A 17,049-nucleotide genomic window follows, 5' to 3' on the forward strand; every position below is an offset into this window, starting at 1 on the left:
AGGCCTGCCAGAAAGCCTGAATACAGTGTGAAGGATCATGGAGGAGTCTAGCTCTAGCTTTGCACAGGGCTTTGGGCAGAGCTTGGAGCCCATCCTTTTCAATGTAGAAAGGGCTAGGCAGATTCATTAACACACTAGTGGACCTAACGGCTGAGTGCACTGGATACAGCAAAGGCAATGGGTCCCGACAACATCCCGGCTATCGTGCTGAAGACTTGTGCTCCAGAACTAGCTGTGCCTCTAGCCAAGCTGTTCCAGTACAGCTACAACACTGGCATCTATCCGACAATGTGGAAAACTGCCCAGGCATGTCCTGTCCACAAAAAGCAGGACAAATCCAAACCGGCCAATTACTGCCCCATCAGTCTACTCCCAATCATTAGCAAAGTGATGGAAGGTGTTATCGACAGTGCTATCAAGCGGCACTTACTCACCAATAACCTGCTCACTGATGCCCAGTTTGGGTTGCGCCAAGACCATTCGGCTCCCGACCTCATTACAGCCTTGGTCCAAACATGGACAAAGGAGCTGAATTCCAGAGGTGAGGTGAGAGTGACCCTTGATATCAAGGAGCCCTAGTAAAACTGAAGCCAATGGGAATCAGGGGGAAATGCTACACTGGCTGGAGTCATACCTAGCACAAAGGAAGATGATTGTGGTGGTTGAAGGTCAATCATCACAGCTCCAGGACATCACTGCAGGAGTTCCTCAGGACAGTGTCTTGGGACCAACCATCTTCAGCTGCTTCATCAATGACCTTCCCTCCAACATAAGGTCAGAAATGTGGATGTTCGCTGATGACTGCACAGTGTTCAGCGCCATTCACAACTCCTCACTAATGAAGCAGTCCATGCCCACATGCAACAAGACCTGGACGACGTTCAGGCTTGGGCTGATAAGTGGCAGGTAACATTCGCGCCACAGAAGTGCCAGGCAATGACTATCTCCAACAAGCGAGAGTCTAACCACCTCCCCTTGACATTCAATGGCATTACCATCGCCGAATCCCCCACCATCAACATCCTGGGGGTCACCATTGACCAGAAGCTTAACTGGACCAGCCACATAAATACTGTGGCAACAAGAGCAGGTCAGAGGCTAAGTATTCTGTGGTGAGTGTCTCACCTCCTGACTCCCCAAAGCCTTTCCACCATCTACAAGGCACAAGTAAGGAGTGTGATGGAATACTCTCCACTTGCCTGGATGAGTGCAACTCCAACAACACTCGAGAAGCTCGACACCATCCAGGACAAAGCAGCCCGCTTGATTGGCACCCCATCCACCACCTTAAACATTCACTCCCTCCCCCACCAGCGTACCGTGGCTGCAGTGTGTACCATCTAGAAGATGCACTGCAGCAATTCGCCAAGACTTCTTTGGCAGCATCTCCCAAACCCGCGACCTCTTCCACCTAGAAGGACAAGGGCAGCAGGCGCATGGGAACACCACCACCTCCGAGTTCCCTTCCAAGTCACACACCATCCTGACTTGGAAATATATCGCCGATCCTCCATCATTGCTGGGTCAAAATCCTGGAACTTCCTACCTAACAGCACTGTGGGAGTACCAACCCCACATGGACTGCAGCGGTTCAAGAAGACGGCTCACCACCACCTTCTCAAGGACAACTAGGGATGGGCAATAAATGCTGGCCTTGCCAGCGACGCCCAGATCCCATAAACAAATAAATTTAAAAAAAAAACATCATGCCACGTTTGATGGTGGAAGTCTCAACTTCATTTGCAGCACAAGCAGAAGCCACCCAACATCTGAGTGCAGCAATGGAAGCTCAGACTGAAGTCATGCAAGCTCAGACTGCTGTCATCATGTCTGGGTTTACCAGTGTTGAAAGGGACTTGCAGGATGTCACAGCAGTCCAGCAGTCTGTACTCCATAAGATTACTAGGATTGCTGAGGTGTTGCCCCGGAGGAGAGGCAATGGATCCATGGAGGATGACCCTGCTGTCCCCTCTCAGGATGGTAGCATTCGTCCTCCCACCACTGCCACTCCGCCAGTGCTCTTGCTGTTACCTGTCATCCAGCCAGCCCAGACTGCTGCCACCCATGCTGAGGTGGTGCAGTGCAATTCGGGCCTACTAGGCCTAGAGCTTCTCGAGGTCATCCTGCAAGGAAATCTGCAGTCTTCCCCACTGAAAGTCAGCAGTCTTCCACCAGCCATGTTGCAGCCACTGGGGTAGCACTGCATAGAAGCACTAGGATAGGCAAAGGCACACGCAAGACAGTCACTAAGGGAATGCACAAGGGTGATTAGTTGAATTTTTGTTGTAATATTGGATGGATAGATGGATAAAGTTGGATTGGAAAGTTTGTTTTGTGGTGGCTTTTATTTCAGCATTGTGGCCAAGGTGACATTGTGATGGTTAGTAACAGAGGGAAGGTAAGGTGTAGGACTAATGTTGAATGGGGAATTGGGATTGCATTCACTCGTACCACAGGCGGATGATTCGATCCCGGATAACCTTGCCAGAAAGGGGCTGTCTGGGTTGCCTCTTTCCTTCTGTCCCATTTCCTCCTTCTGTCTCCTCTTCCTCCTCCTCTTCCTCCTCCTCTTCCTCCTCTTCCTCCTCTTCCTCCTCTTTCTTCCTCCTCTTCCTCCTCCACCTCTTTCCCTTCCTCCTCTTCCTGAGCTGGTGGCCGTATCCCTGGCGGCAAGGGCTGTGCCCTCATGATGGCCAGGTTGTGGAGGATACAGCAGACCACCATGAATCGAGACACATGCACCGGTGAGTACTGTAGGGCTCCTCCAGAGCAGTCCAGGCAGCGGAACCGTTGCTTGAGCACCCCAATGGGCTGCTCTATGATGTTTTATGTGGCAGCGAGGCTCTCATTATACGCATGTTGGCCACGTGTGGTTGGGTTGCGGAGCGGAGTCATGAGCCAGGTGGTCAAGGGATAGCCCTTGCTGCCCAGTAGTCATCCTCTGGTTTGTCTTGGTGGCTGAAAGACTGAGGGAACAGTGGATTGGCACAGAATGAAAGCATCACGGCTGCTGCCAGGATACTGGGCATTGACCATCATGATGAGCTGAGCGTGGTCGCACATCAACTGCACATTCAGCGAGTGGTAACCTTTGCGATTGCGGTATATCTCAGCATTTATATATGCTGCCTGCAAAGCCACATGCGTGCAGTCGATGGCGCCCTGCACCATGGGGAAGTCCGCTATCCTGGCAAAGCCACGTGCACACTCTGCCTGCTCCTCTGGTCAGACAGAAGACAATGAAGTCCCCTCTCCTGTCATAAAGAACGTCTGTCACCTCCCTTATGCAACAGCGGACGGGGAACTGAGATGTTACAGATATCGCCTGTTCCAGCCTGGAAGGGTCCTGATGCGAAGAAATTCAGGGCCACAGTCACCTTCACAACCACTGGCTGCAATTTCCTTGCCCTGGTGTGAGGCTGCAGGTTTGGGTGGCGGAGTTCTGCGAGCACCTCCTTCGTAATGCGTATGTGATGAAATATGCCTTCATCAGACCTGCTTGTATTTTACCTGCTTGTATTGTGTGAACCGCACCCTTTTGTTCCTATTGTGTGTATTGGCTATGCCCCTGTCTTTTGCCATATAAAGGTCTCAGGAGCTGCATGAGTCACTCACTACCAGACGAACCTGATGTGGGAAGACCTGCTATGCTGCTATGTTCTTAGTGATTAAAAGCCTTCAGTTGAATCCTTGTCTTTGAGTCATTGATGGCATATCAGCGTAGACGCCTCAGACACTGGTTGAGGTAAGGGAATTGCTCTCTGGAGACCCTAGGTGGATAAGGCCTCCTGCTGAGAGCCCTTCTCCTCCTCCTCCTCCTCCCTTTGCGAGCAACTTATTCTCTTTGCTGTCTCTGCTCCATCTCCCTGTCATTCTGCAGGCCAAGGGGGATGACAACTAGAGCACCCATGACTGGGAGCAAGTGGTCTAACCAGAACCCTTGAAGTCAGAAGCAAGACCTTCTCCACTTGCAGCACCCCTCCCTGTCAACTCACCAACTTTAAATAACTTTGGAAAGCTCCAAACGCATCCACAAACTTACACAGAGCCAGTAGAAATCAAAAAGCAAGTTACCTGAAAGTTGGTGATGACCCCTTTAAATATCGCTGGTGCGGTGTCCTTCCTGCTGTTGAACACATGTTCAGCTGTGCGAGGTTAAGAGAGGGCGTTAGCTTCAGCGATGACGACGAAAATGATTGATGTCACGATCTGCCTACATACCATACTACTAGTGCACGTTCTTAATGGTGCCCTACCACCCTCACCAAGATGGGGCCCGCACCAGAAGTGTATGCGCACTGCTCAGACAACACTTTGGTCCCAATTCGGCCCCGTAGCGCCCAAACAACAGGCTCTATGCAAGCGAATTTCTAGGCCTTTATCTAGTGAGGCTCCATGCTTGGAGCTTGGCCTGGCAAAATTAATCCTTTTAAACATTGCCTCTGTGGCAGCACTTCTGATGGTTGTGTTTAATTTTGCCATCTTTGTGTTTATGCCCTTCTATTTTGTTCAATTGAATCCTTTGGCCCTTAGTAACAAAATGTAAGATTCACCAGCTTTAATACATTAAAGCAGTGTTTAGCAAGTGACTAATTAACTCCTGGTTAAAAATCTGGAACACAACCCTTTTGAAACAATCCGTGTTTTCAGTACAGTTCTAAACACATTGTATTCAGTAGAATAGAATGCATTCCTTAAACAAGTTTGTTCACACAATCATGGGTGGCCTAAAAATTATCAGTCCACATTTGGATAGTTTAAGTTGTTTGTATGGAAAATAATAAGATTGAAGATTGGTTTATATATATCAAATATTTCAATCCAGACAAAAGAATCTGTGGAGAATGGTCTTTCAATTTAAGATGGTTGATTTTACATTGCTGTAAAGAAATCAGGCCTTCTAGGGGAGGGGGAGAGAGAGAGATAAATCAAGCTTGTGAATGCTTGAGTTAAGTGTTAGCATTTGGTTAAACTGTGACTGCTGGTAAACAAGCTATTTATAGAGCAGTGGTAAGAAAATATGGCAGTTCACTTAAAAGGATGAACACAGGTACCGTACACTCCGGGACCTTCTATTTCTCTTCAGAGTTTCCATAAACCTAAACTTGAATTGGACCCAACTTGACCTGGAGTAACACAAAAAAAACTGGAAGTGGACTGACACAAACGCTCTCAGCTGTTCACGTGGACAGCGACTGAATAGAAACCTTATTGTGGGAAATGTGACCACTTTGCAAGGAAATCCAAAAAATATACATGGGGTGTTTTTATTAAAAGTAAGATCTATGGAGTTGTTGCCATGTTGGTGGAAAATTATGGAACTGAAAAAAATAGGAACTTTAGACACTTTAGAACATATTTCTCAAGTTACAAACGGTAGAAATGATCCCTAAAAGTACAGCCTCAGAAGAATTCCCTGGAATGGCTTATTTACATTTTCAAGTCCAGGATTTTTAACAGAGAACAAAAGCAAAATTGCTGTGGATGCTGGAAACCTGAAATAAAAATGGAAAGTGTTAGAATCACTCAGCCAGTCAGGCAGCATCTATGGAGAGAGAAACATAGTTTCAGATCAATAACCTTTCATCAGAACTGGAAGATGTTGGAGATGAGCAGCTTTTAAGCAAATACAGAGCCAGGAAAAAGGGGGTGGCAGGGGAAGGGTTGGGGGATCAGGAAAGAAAAACCTCCACCCTATCACATACCTCTCCCTTTTGTTCTTTCCATGCCCTCCTTTTCTCATCTCTGTATTTGCTTAAAGGCTGTTCATGAAGGACAGGAATTTCTATTCAATGATAGCTTCTTGTGGATCTCATGAAATGTAATAACTGATTGATTGAAACCAAAGAATATCAGTCTATGTTTAGCGATAAACATCTGAGCTCTCTGGTCCCTCGCTACCCCCTCAACCAATGCCGACTGTAGTGTATGTGCCTTTAAGTCAGAACTACTTTTACAGCTCCTGTATACTGTAGTACCGGCAGTGACCACACCGGTATATAAGCTTTGCGCATGCCTCTGTACCCCCAGTCGTGAGACTACCCTCCTCCAGTAAAGACCTGTTTATTGTTGATGTACAGCATTCGTGTGATTATTTTATAACAGCATATCCTCTGAATCACGGATCCAACAGTGGCGACGAGTGTCGATTCGAATCTACCTGCAACATTAAAAAAAAAATAGTCGAGGCCAGGAACACGGGCGTCGACCACGAGCAACCGCCCAGCCGTCAGGCAGAGATTGAACTTCGCAGGGGAGGCTGTGGAGAGCCGGGCTTGGTTCCCCAGCCACGACAAGCAGCAAGAGACCGACGACAGGTCCAGCGCAGACCCTTCCCGAGCAGCGGCGGCTGGAGCCGACCGACGGCAGAGAGAAAGCCGAGCAGCGTCAACGGGGTAAGACAAAGGGTGAAGAGCACAGGGCGCAGCCGGGGGTTGAACACCGAGCGGCGTCGAGAAAAAGAAAACAAAGCGGAGAGAGAGAGGGTAAAGAAACAGCCGGGTTCTAGACTGAGCGGCGTCAAAAAAAATAAAAAGAAGAACGCGCAGAGCACAGCCAGGGCTCACGGGCTGAACAGGGTCCGCGGGGCGAAGAAAGGGGAGCGCGGGAGGCGCCATTGAGCCGCGGAGAAGAAGGAAGAGCGCGGGAGATGCCATTTTTAGAAGCCGCAGCGGAGAAGAAGGGCGAGCACGGGAAGGAAGGAAAGCACGGGAGACGCCATTTTGTGCCAGCGGAGAAGAAGGGGAAGCACGGGAGGCGCCATTTTTGACAGTTAATTCACACCCAAGGATGCCGAAGAGTGGCAGTATCTCTATGTTCGACAATGAAGTCAAAGATTGGGCGACATATGTGGAACGTATTGAGGTGTACTGCAGGGCAAATGAAGTGCCAGATGCTAATAAAGCACTGGTTCTGTTAAATTCCATGGGTGCAAAAACTTATGAGTTACTGCAAAATCTAATAACCCCAGAGAAACCGGTAAACAAGAATTTTGAAAGCATAGTAGAAATCCTACAGGACCACTTAAACCCCACACCGCTGCTGATAGCAGAACGATTTTAGTTCATAAAAGGAACCAACACAAAGACGAAAGCAATGCTGAGTACCTAATGGAACTGCGCAAGCTATCGAAACACTGCCAGTTTGGAGCGGGACTAGCAGATACGTTAAGGGACAAGTTTGTGTGTGGGCTACAAAGTGAAGGAACCCAGAAACGGCTTCTATCAGAAAAGGATCTTAAGCTGGACAAAGCTTTCAGTATGGCAGTATCACACGAAGCAGCCGCAAGGGGCGCTGCAGAGATACAACGGAGACCGCAAGAATATGGCACCAATGAAATGTCCTATGGAACAGGGAAGTGCTATCGCTGTGGCAGAACAACACATGACCAGAAAGACTGTTGGTTCAAGGACCAAGTGTGCAGGCAGTGTGGGAAAGCAGGACACATAGCAAGAGTCTGCAGGTCTGGGAAGAAAACCAACAGTAAGAAATCTCCACAGGAGAAGTACAAAAAGGTACACCAGGTGATGGACAGTGGTTCAGACGAACAGAAAAGTGACACAGACTCCGGAAGCAAGGAGCTGGGTTGTCTGAAACTACATAAGGTAACCGAAATGGAGGATCACCAGACTATCTGGGTTACACTTAAGATAGACAGAGTCCAAGTGAAAATGGAATTGGACACAGGGTCAGCTCTAACAGTCATAAATCAAAGAGACTACAAGCGGCTATTTTCACACATACCCTTGAAAGCTACAGAGATTGTCTTGAAGATGTATACGGGGCAAAAAGTCTACCCCAAAGGAAAAATAAGGGTGAAAGTGACATATAAAGGCCAGGAAATACCTAAAATGGATATATATGTATTGCCAGATGGAGGACCACCACTGCTAGGACGTGAATGGATCCAGAAGATACAATTAGATTGGCATTCCATACAGGCACTGAAGGTTGAGGCCAAAAAGGATGACGACGTCACACCTGGACGGCTGTCAAAAATGCTAACCGACGCAAAAGAAGTGTTCCAGGAAGGACTAGGAACACTAAAAGGAATAACAGCAATGATTAAAATAGAGGAAAATGCAAGCCCAAAGTTTCTGAAGGCCAGACCAGTGCCTTATGCGATCAGACCAGCTGTTGAAGCAGAGCTGGAAGGGTTGGAAAGTTCAGGAGTACTGTCCAAAGTGGACTGGAGCGAGTGGGCTGCACCCATCGTTCCTGTAATGAAGAGGTCGTTGAGTAGTGTGCCTGGGGAACCAAAGAAGGTCCGCATCTGTGGGGATTTTAAGGTGACAGTGAACCCTATCCTTCACACGGTACAATATCCGCTTCCACGAACTGAGGATATTTTCGCCTCACTATCTGGAGGTAAACGCGTCACCAAAATTGATCTAGCCCAGGCGTACTTGCAAATGGAGGTAGAAGAAGCTTCGAAACAATACCTTACGATCAACACTCATAAAGGTCTCTACCAATACAACCGGCTGGTGTTTGGAGTAGCCTCGGCTCCGGCTATCTGGCAAAGGGCGATGGATCAGGTCCTGCAAGGGATTCCAGGGACCCAGTGTTATTTGGACGACATCTTGGTCACGGGTGAAAATGACGGTGATCACCTCGCCAACTTGGAGAAGGTGCTCACCAGATTAAAGGAGTATGGGCTACGAGCTAATCGCCACAAGTGCGAGTTTTTACAGAAACAGATCTCGTATTGTGGCCACGTCATCAATGAAGAGGGGTTACATAAGTCCCCTGACAAGATTGAGGCAGTAGTCAAGGCTCCAGCACCGGACAATGTGTCACAACTGAGGTCGTTCCTCGGGCTGGTAAACTACTACCACAAGTTCTTACCAACTTTGTCTACGGTATTACACCCACTGAACACCCTACTGCAAACAGGGGTACCATGGAAGTGGGATGACGAATGTAGACGAGCTTTCCAGAAGTGCAAAGAATTGATCACATCAAAAGAGGTGTTGGCCCATTTCAACCCAGCATTACCAATTCGGTTGGCATGTGATGCATCACCCTATGGTATTGGAGCGGTGCTGTCGCACAAATTCCCAGACGGGTTGGAGAGGCCAGTAGCCTTTGCGTCTCGGTCACTAACCTCAGCCGAGCGCAACTACGCCCAGATTGACAGGGAGGCCCTCAGCCTAGTATGGGGAATAAAAAAATTCAACCACTATCTGCATGGGCAGAAGTTCACCTTGCTGACTGACCACCAACCACTTGTCTCCATCTTTAATCCTAAGAAGGGCGTTCCAGTGATGACTGCACAGCGGTTACAAAGATGGTCCCTGTTTCTAGGGGCGAACCAATATGAAATAGAATATAAAGGCACGAAACAGCATGGGAACGCTAATGGTCTATCGCGCCTGCCACTGCCTACTGTGGAGGAAGCACCAGCAGTGGACCCTATCGAGATATTTTATTCGTCAATAATTGAACGATTGCCAGTAACAAACGCGGATATAGAGAAGGAGACCCGAAATGACCCGACGCTGTCGCGGGTATATGAATTGACGGTGAGGGGATGGCCAGCACATGGCGACTCACTGTTGCCAGCATTCTCATCCAGAAGAGAACAGCTGTCAGTATGCCAGGGGACAGTTGATGTGTGGGTTCAGAGTGGTGATTCCACCCAAGTTAAGGGAGAGAGTGCTAAATGAGCTACATGAAGGTCATCTGGGGGGAGTGAAAATGAAAAGCCCTGCTAGGGCTTATGTGTGGTGGCCGGGAATCGATCAACAAATCGAGGACCTAACAAACAGCTGCTTAGGATGCCAGAAGGTCCAAAATGCACCACCACATGCCCCTCTACACCCATGGGAGTGGCCCTCCTCTCCATGGCAATGGGTGCATATTGATTTCGCTGGTCCATTCATGGACTCAATGTTCTTAATAGCAGTGGATGCTCATTCAAAGTGGCCTGAGGTGATAAAAATGTCTTCAACCACTACAGAGAAAACGATTGCAGTCCAACGGACCATATTTGCCAGAAACGGTTTGCCAGAGCAGATTTGCTCTGATAATGGACCACAGTTTGTGTCCGACGAGCTTCAAAAATTTACGAGAAGGAATGGGGTAAGGCATTACACATCTGCCCCGTATCATCCAGCCACAAATGGATTGGCTGAGAGGTTCGTACAAACCTTTAAGAAGGCGATAAAGGCCATGTGCGACGATGAAATTCCACTACAGTATAAGATGGACAATTTCTTATTAGCCTACCGAAACGCGACACATGCAGTTACCAACCAGACCCCGGCCATGATGTTCTTTAACCGAAGGTTGAGATCTCTTCTGGACTTGCTCAGACCAAATGTGCGAAGAAATGTTGAGGACAAACAATTCCAGCACATCAATGAGAAGCCGACAAGGAGCTTCAATGTAGGGCAACCAGTCTTGGCCCGTGACTATCGAATGGAGAAATGGCAACCCGGAACGATATGTACAAGGCAGGGGCCATTATTGTACACAGTGGATGTCGGGGAGAACATTGTGAGACGCCACGTCGATCAGATCTTAGCGTCACAGGAACGCGTCAACCCCGTGTCTCGAGTACCTGGGGATGAACCTGACATACCGGTAGCATCTACTTCAGACCCAGTAGCAGTGGAACCCGATGAACTACCCGATGAAAAGGAGTCAGAATCGCCTCTGCACCAAGAACAAGAACCTCCGGAAAGGCGCTATCCCGAAAGTGTCAGGAAGCCGCCCCAAAGACTGAACCTATAAATGGACTTTTGTTGTTTAATGTACATGTTAAAAATGTTAATTGTTATTTGAATATTAGGGGTACTACTAATCTAAAAGGGGAGGAATTGTAGTGTATGTGCCTTTAAGTCAGAACTACTTTTACAGCTCCTGTATACTGTAGTACCGGCAGTGACCACACCGGTATATAAGCTTTGCGCATGCCTCTGTACCCCCAGTCGTGAGACTACCCTCCTCCAGTAAAGACCTGTTTATTGTTGATGTACAGCATCCGTGTGATTATTTTATAACAGCATATCCTCTGAATCACGGATCCAACACCCACCAGGAGGCCAACTGGGCCAGACTGCTCCAGCTGCAGCCAAGGTATTGCAGTCTGCAGCCAGGCCAAACTCAGGCCCAAGATCCCAGAGGTAGTTGTTCACGAGTATCTCTAGGGTCCTTGAGCAACAGGAGCCTTGCACCAGCTATGCTCATGCCAGTGGTGGAGCACCTCATATGAGGAGTAGAGTTAGTAAAAAATAATTGAAGAAAGGCATATGGGGTTTGACACTTGAGTGAAAATTGATTTCCTGACAATTATTGTTTTTGCTATTAAAGAATTAACCTGTTCACATTGGGCACTTTTGCCTGCTGTGTGGTTTCTTAGCAGGTTATGAGTCTGCATTGTCATAAATATGATAGTTGATTGAATGGTTTAATTGTTCTTTATTGCAAGGTTGAGGGAGTGCTGAAGGCGGTAACAAGGTCTGTTAATGTAAAGGGAGATTGTGTAACATTTCAGGGGAATGAGCAGGCTAACTGAAACACTCAGCAATGATCTAATTCCTGGCATCTCCGGCTGCAAAGTGTTGTAGTGTTCCTCCCTCTTCTGCTTCTTCCTCACCTTTACCCAAGTCTTCCTAGTTAGATGAAGGGAGTTCTTCTTGCTGTTCCCCCTCAATGTGCAAACCTCTTTGGATAGCAAGGTTGTGCAGCACACTACACAATACATGAGACTCTGGGTGGTACTACAGCGAGGCCCCTGACCTATCCAGGCACCTAAACCTTTGTTTCAGGAGCCCAATTGTGTGCTCAGTAATTATTCTGGTGGTCCCATGGCTCTGGTTGTACCACATCTGTGCTGGGGTTACTGAGGGTTGTCTTCAGCCACATGAGGAAGGGGTCTCCCTTGTCCCCTATCATCCATCCTCTGACCTTCCTTGATGGGTGGAATAGTAGGGGAATAGTTTACTGAAGCAGGATGAAGGCATTGTGACAGCTGCCTGCAAACCTGGCACAGACCTGTATTATTCAGTGGTGGTGATCACTGACCAGCTGCATATAAGAACATAAGAACATAAGAAATAGGAGCAGGAGTAGGCCATACGGCCCCTCGGGCCTGCTCCGCCATTCAATAGGATCATGGCTGATCTGAATCTAGACTCACGTCCACTTCCCTGCCCTCTCCCCGTAACCCCTAATTCCCTTATCTGCTAGGAAAATGTCTATCTCCATTTTAAATTTATTTAATGTTGCAGCTTCCACAGCTCTCTGGGGTAGCAAATTCCATAGATTTACTACCCTCTGAGTGAAGAAGTTTCTCCTCATCTCAGTTTTGAAAGGGTAGCCCCTTATTCTAAGATTATGCCCCCTAGTTCTAGTCTCACCCATCAGTGGAAACATCCTCACCGCATCCACCCGATCAAGCCCCCTCACAATCTTATATGTTTCGATAAGATCGCCTCTCATTCTTCTGAATTCCAATGAGTAGAGTCCCAACCTACTCAACCTTTCCTCATACGTCAACCCCCTCATCTCTGGAATCAACCGAGTGAACCTTCTCTGAACCGCCTCGAGAGCAAGTATATCTTTTCTTAAATGAATGAAATCCCTTCCTGTTAATGAATGCTCGTGGCTGGTTTCCTGGTGCCCTGATGGCTACACATCTGCATTTTATAACCCCCTGCACACAAGGGAAGCCAACCTCTGCAGCAAATCCCAGAGCCCATTCCTTCTGACTGCTGGCCCCATTGGGAAGGGTATGCAGTCATTGGTCCTGGCAAAGAGAGCATTGGTAACCTGCTTGATGCACTTATGAATTGCAAGATGTGTGAATGTCCCCTGTAAAACCCTGGAAAGGACCCGTGACAAAGAAGTTAAGGGCAGTAGTGAGATTCACTGTCACGTGCAAAGAATGGCTACCTGACCACCAGCTAGTAGATCTTGTTGCAAACGTCTGAAGAAGTCTGTAACACCCAGTCTGGAGAAGTGCAGCCTCCTCAGACACTTCTCTTCTGACAGAACCAGGAAACTCACTCTGGGCCTGTAAATGCTTTGGACTGGGTACAGCCTTCTTCGAGCAGCCTCCCTCTCCCGCTAGTTCCTAAGAGGCCCAACTGCTGCTCCTTGTGGTAGGGCACACTGCTGCTGTTGCTGCTCTTCTTTCTCCTCCTATTTGTGCAACCAAATCAATGTAGCGAGAAAGGCTGTGCATCTATTGAGGGTGTGTAAGCAGAATAAATGCAAAAAAAAATACAATCTCTCCCAAGGCAAACTCACCGGTGGAAATCCAAAAATACATTACAAAACAGCTACCAATGATTTGAGTGTTTGCAGGCTTTCAGCTGGTTCCAACTGCCCCTGGAATCCAGACCCACCGGCCTAGAAATTGGATATGACCCGAAAACGAGTGGTGTCACGGGCCAGTGCTATTTGCCTGTGCCCATTCAAACGTGTGCAGGCAGCATGCAAAATTCATGCTGGCTGCTCATTATAATTATTGGAGCGTTGCTCTCAGCGCTAAACGCGATGCTGATTGGCTTAGCGCTGAACGGGGTGGGGGGAGGGGTGGGCAATATCGGGTACAGTCTAATAGCCAATAATGATTGGCCTAGGTTCTCTGCAATACTTAAAGGGGAGGTGCTTTGTTGCAAAAGCACCTCATTGTCAGTGTGGATGAAAACATGGCTCAACCACCAGGGAGCGAGCACGAAGACTCTCAGATGCTGTACTGGAGGCCTTGGTCCTGGCGCTGCAACGAAGACAGGTTGCCCTATTCCCACAGGGTGGCGGGAAGCCATCCAAGGCCATTTGCAGAAGGCTGTGGGAGGAGATAGCTGACTCCGTCACAGCCACCAGTGTGGTCCCAAGGACCTGGATCCAGTGCCGAAAACAGTTTAATAACCTCACACGGCAGGTCAAGGTGAGTGAAGGCTTCAGCAAATACCATATCCCACCATCTGCACCACAAGCTTCGCACACTGCTCAATGCACCACATCCCCATCACTCACCTACCAACAATTGCTACTTATCATCACTCAGACCTCACAATCATAGCTTCACTTCACCCTCACAACCTTACCACTGCTGAAACACTCACACCCACATCTAACACCTTGCACACACTGACAGCTATTCAACTATGGCAGGCACATCACCAAAACACATTGCACTACACTCACTGAAACACTGCCCTTTCTCTTACAGGCAAAGGTGGCACATAACAGGAGGGAGCAATGGCAGACAGGAGGCGACCAAGCCGCAATACAAAACCTCACCTACCTGGAGGAATCGGTGCTTGAAATTGTTGGAGGGGCAGTGATGGAGTCCGTTGACACCGGAGAAGTTGAAGCCATTGCTGATAATGATGGTATGGCCATACTTACTCCTTCTTCTCACATCCCACTTCCCCCTCATCCCACAATCTCTTCTCACTTACAAGCTGCTGATGGTGTATGCATGGATATTTTGCTTCCCCCACCTCCCTTCACCACAACCCGACCCTTGTCCCTTTCTGATTTCAGATACTCAAAAACTGCCAGCAGGCCAACCTGTCCCTGAACTTGTGGAGGAAAGTGATGGAGGAGAAGAAGACACACTGGTGCTGCATCTGACACTCACAGACACCAGCTCAGAAAAAGGCACTGCGTGCAAGTTGGAGGGTAGTACAGAGGCGGGATATGCACGTGGTGAGTCACCGGGCACGAGTGGGCTGCAGCCAGGCCAGGGGGAAAGGGTAGATCGTTTACCAGCTTCCCGGAGGGCGAGGTCGTGCACGAGTTCTGCTGCACACGACTCAGATGATGACCTCGATGGGGTGGCCTTCAGAAGAAGGCTGATGGGCACACAGAAATGCTAGGTGCAATGGCAAGTCTGCCAGAGACCCTCTTGTCAGTGTCAAGGAGCATAGAGGAGTCCAGCTCCAACATTAGATGGGGCTTTGCACAGAGCTTGGAGCCCATGATTTCCAGGATGGAACTGATTGTCAACTCCAGGAGAGACCTTGTGGACTCTGCCATGATGCTACGTGTGATGGGCGATGTCACAGCTTCCATTGCAGCACAGGCGGAAGTGACCCAAAATCTCACTGCTGCAGTGGAACCTCAGATTGCTGCCATCATCGTTGGGTTTATGAGTGTGGAAAGGGGCTTGCAGGGTATTGCAGCAGGCGAGTAATCTGTGCTCCAACAGATTGCTAGGAATGCTGAGGTGCCGTCCCGGGGGAGTGGCAGTGGGTCCATGATGACAGCATTCCTACTCCCACAACTGCCACTCCAACATTGCCCTTGCCACTGCCTTTCAGCCAGCCAGCCTCGACTGCTGACGCCCATGCCATGGTGTTGCAGTCTGCAGTCGGGCCTTCAAGGTGCACAGCTGGTTGAGGTCATCGTGCAAGGTCATCTATAGTCTCCTCCACGGAAAGTCAGCAGCCTTCCACCTGCCATTCTGCAGCCACTGGGGAAACACTGCATAGGAGCACTAGAGTAGGTAAAGGCACTAAGGGAATGCACAAGGGTGATTAGTTGATATTGTAATTTTGATTTGGAATGTTTGTTTTGTGGTGGCTTTCATTTCAGCTTTATGCCCAGTAGGATGCTGTGATGTTACGTGACAGAGGGATGGTATGATGGGGAAGTGGTGAGCAATGGGGATCTGGGGTTTCATTCACTGGAATCCCAGTCTGATGAGATGTTCATGAACAGCCCGCCCGAAATGAGGATTTGCTGCCTGCCTCCCTCCCTCCCTCCCTCCCTCCTCTTCCTTGTCCTCTTTCTCTTCCTCCTCCTCCTCCTTGCCCTCCTACTCCTCCTGAGCTGCTCCCGCAATCCCTAGTGGCAAGAGCTGCACCCTCATGATGGCCAAGTTGTGGAGCATGCAGCAGACCACCACGAAATTGGACACCCGCTCCATACTGGAGGGCTCCTCCTGAGTGGTCAAGGCAGCGGAATTGTTGCTTGAGTACCCCAATGGTCTGCTCGGTGATGTTCCGGGTGACAGCATGGCTCTCATTAAATGAGTGCTGGACACAAGTGTTGGGGTTGCGGAGGGGAGTCATGAGCCAGGTGCAGAGCGGATAACCCTCGTCTCTGAGCAACCACTCTCAGGTTCGACATGGTGACTGGAGGATTGCTGGCACACCGGATTGGTGCAAGATGAAGGCATCATGACTGCTGCCAGGATAGCGGGCATTCACCATCATGATACACTGGGCGCGGTCGCACAGAAACTGCGCATTAACTGAGTGGTCGCCTTTGCGGTTACGGATCATCTCAGGTTTGTTATGCGGTGCCCGCAAAGCCACGTGTGTGGAGTCGATAGCATCCTGCACCATGGGGAAGCCCGCTATCATGGCAAAGCCACATGCGTGCTCCCCCTGCTTTTCTCTGTTCAGAAAGAAGACAATATAATCCCTTCTCCTGGATAGAGAGCCTCTGTGATCTCCCGGTTGCAGAAATGGATGGCGAACTTGGAAATGTTAGCTATGTCTCTTGCTGCAGACTGGAAGAAATTGAGGGCCACTGGGAGAGCCGTGGTCTTCCTGCTCTGAGGCTGCAGGTCTGGTTGCAGGAGGTAGAAGAGTTTTGTGACCATCTCCTTGGTAATACATTGCTCTTCGCTTAAGTGGAGGTAAGAGAAATGCTCTCGGAAGACCTTAGGTGGGTAAGGCCTCCTGTTGAAAGCCCTCCTGCCCTTCCTCCTCCTCACCTTTGTGTGCATCTTCTCTTCTTCATTGCCTCGGCTCCCTCTCCCAAAGATACTTGAGTGCATGGGGGAATGCAAGTAGAGTCCCCATGACTGTGAGCAAGTGGTGTGAGCAGAAGCCTTTAAATAAGAATGGAGGCATTCTCAACTGCAGCAACACTCCCTGTGAGCTCAGGAACTTTAAACAAGTTTAGAAAATTGCAAAAGTTGCAGAAACTTACACAGAGCCAGTAGAACTGAAAAAGCATGTCAGCTGCAAGTGTTGCTGATGATCCCTTTAAATATCGCTGCTGGGGGCTCCTTCCTGCTGCTGAATGTTTGGTCAGCTGGTCGTGATTAAGAGAGGACAGTAAGTGAAGTGGCGACGT

The 17,049-nt window shown here is 48.9% G+C and overlaps 1 pseudogene; it reads left to right on the forward strand.

The window, feature by feature from the left end:
- Positions 1–15,154, forward strand: part of LOC147117671 (uncharacterized) — a 95,277-nt pseudogene extending 80,123 nt beyond the window's left edge.
- The last annotated feature ends 1,895 nt before the right edge of the window (positions 15,155–17,049 follow it).

The sequence above is a fragment of the Somniosus microcephalus genome, chromosome 5, assembly GCF_052327205.1.
Source record: "Somniosus microcephalus isolate GS21.2 chromosome 5, FLI_Smic_1.0, whole genome shotgun sequence".
Lineage (NCBI taxonomy): Eukaryota > Metazoa > Chordata > Chondrichthyes > Squaliformes > Somniosidae > Somniosus > Somniosus microcephalus.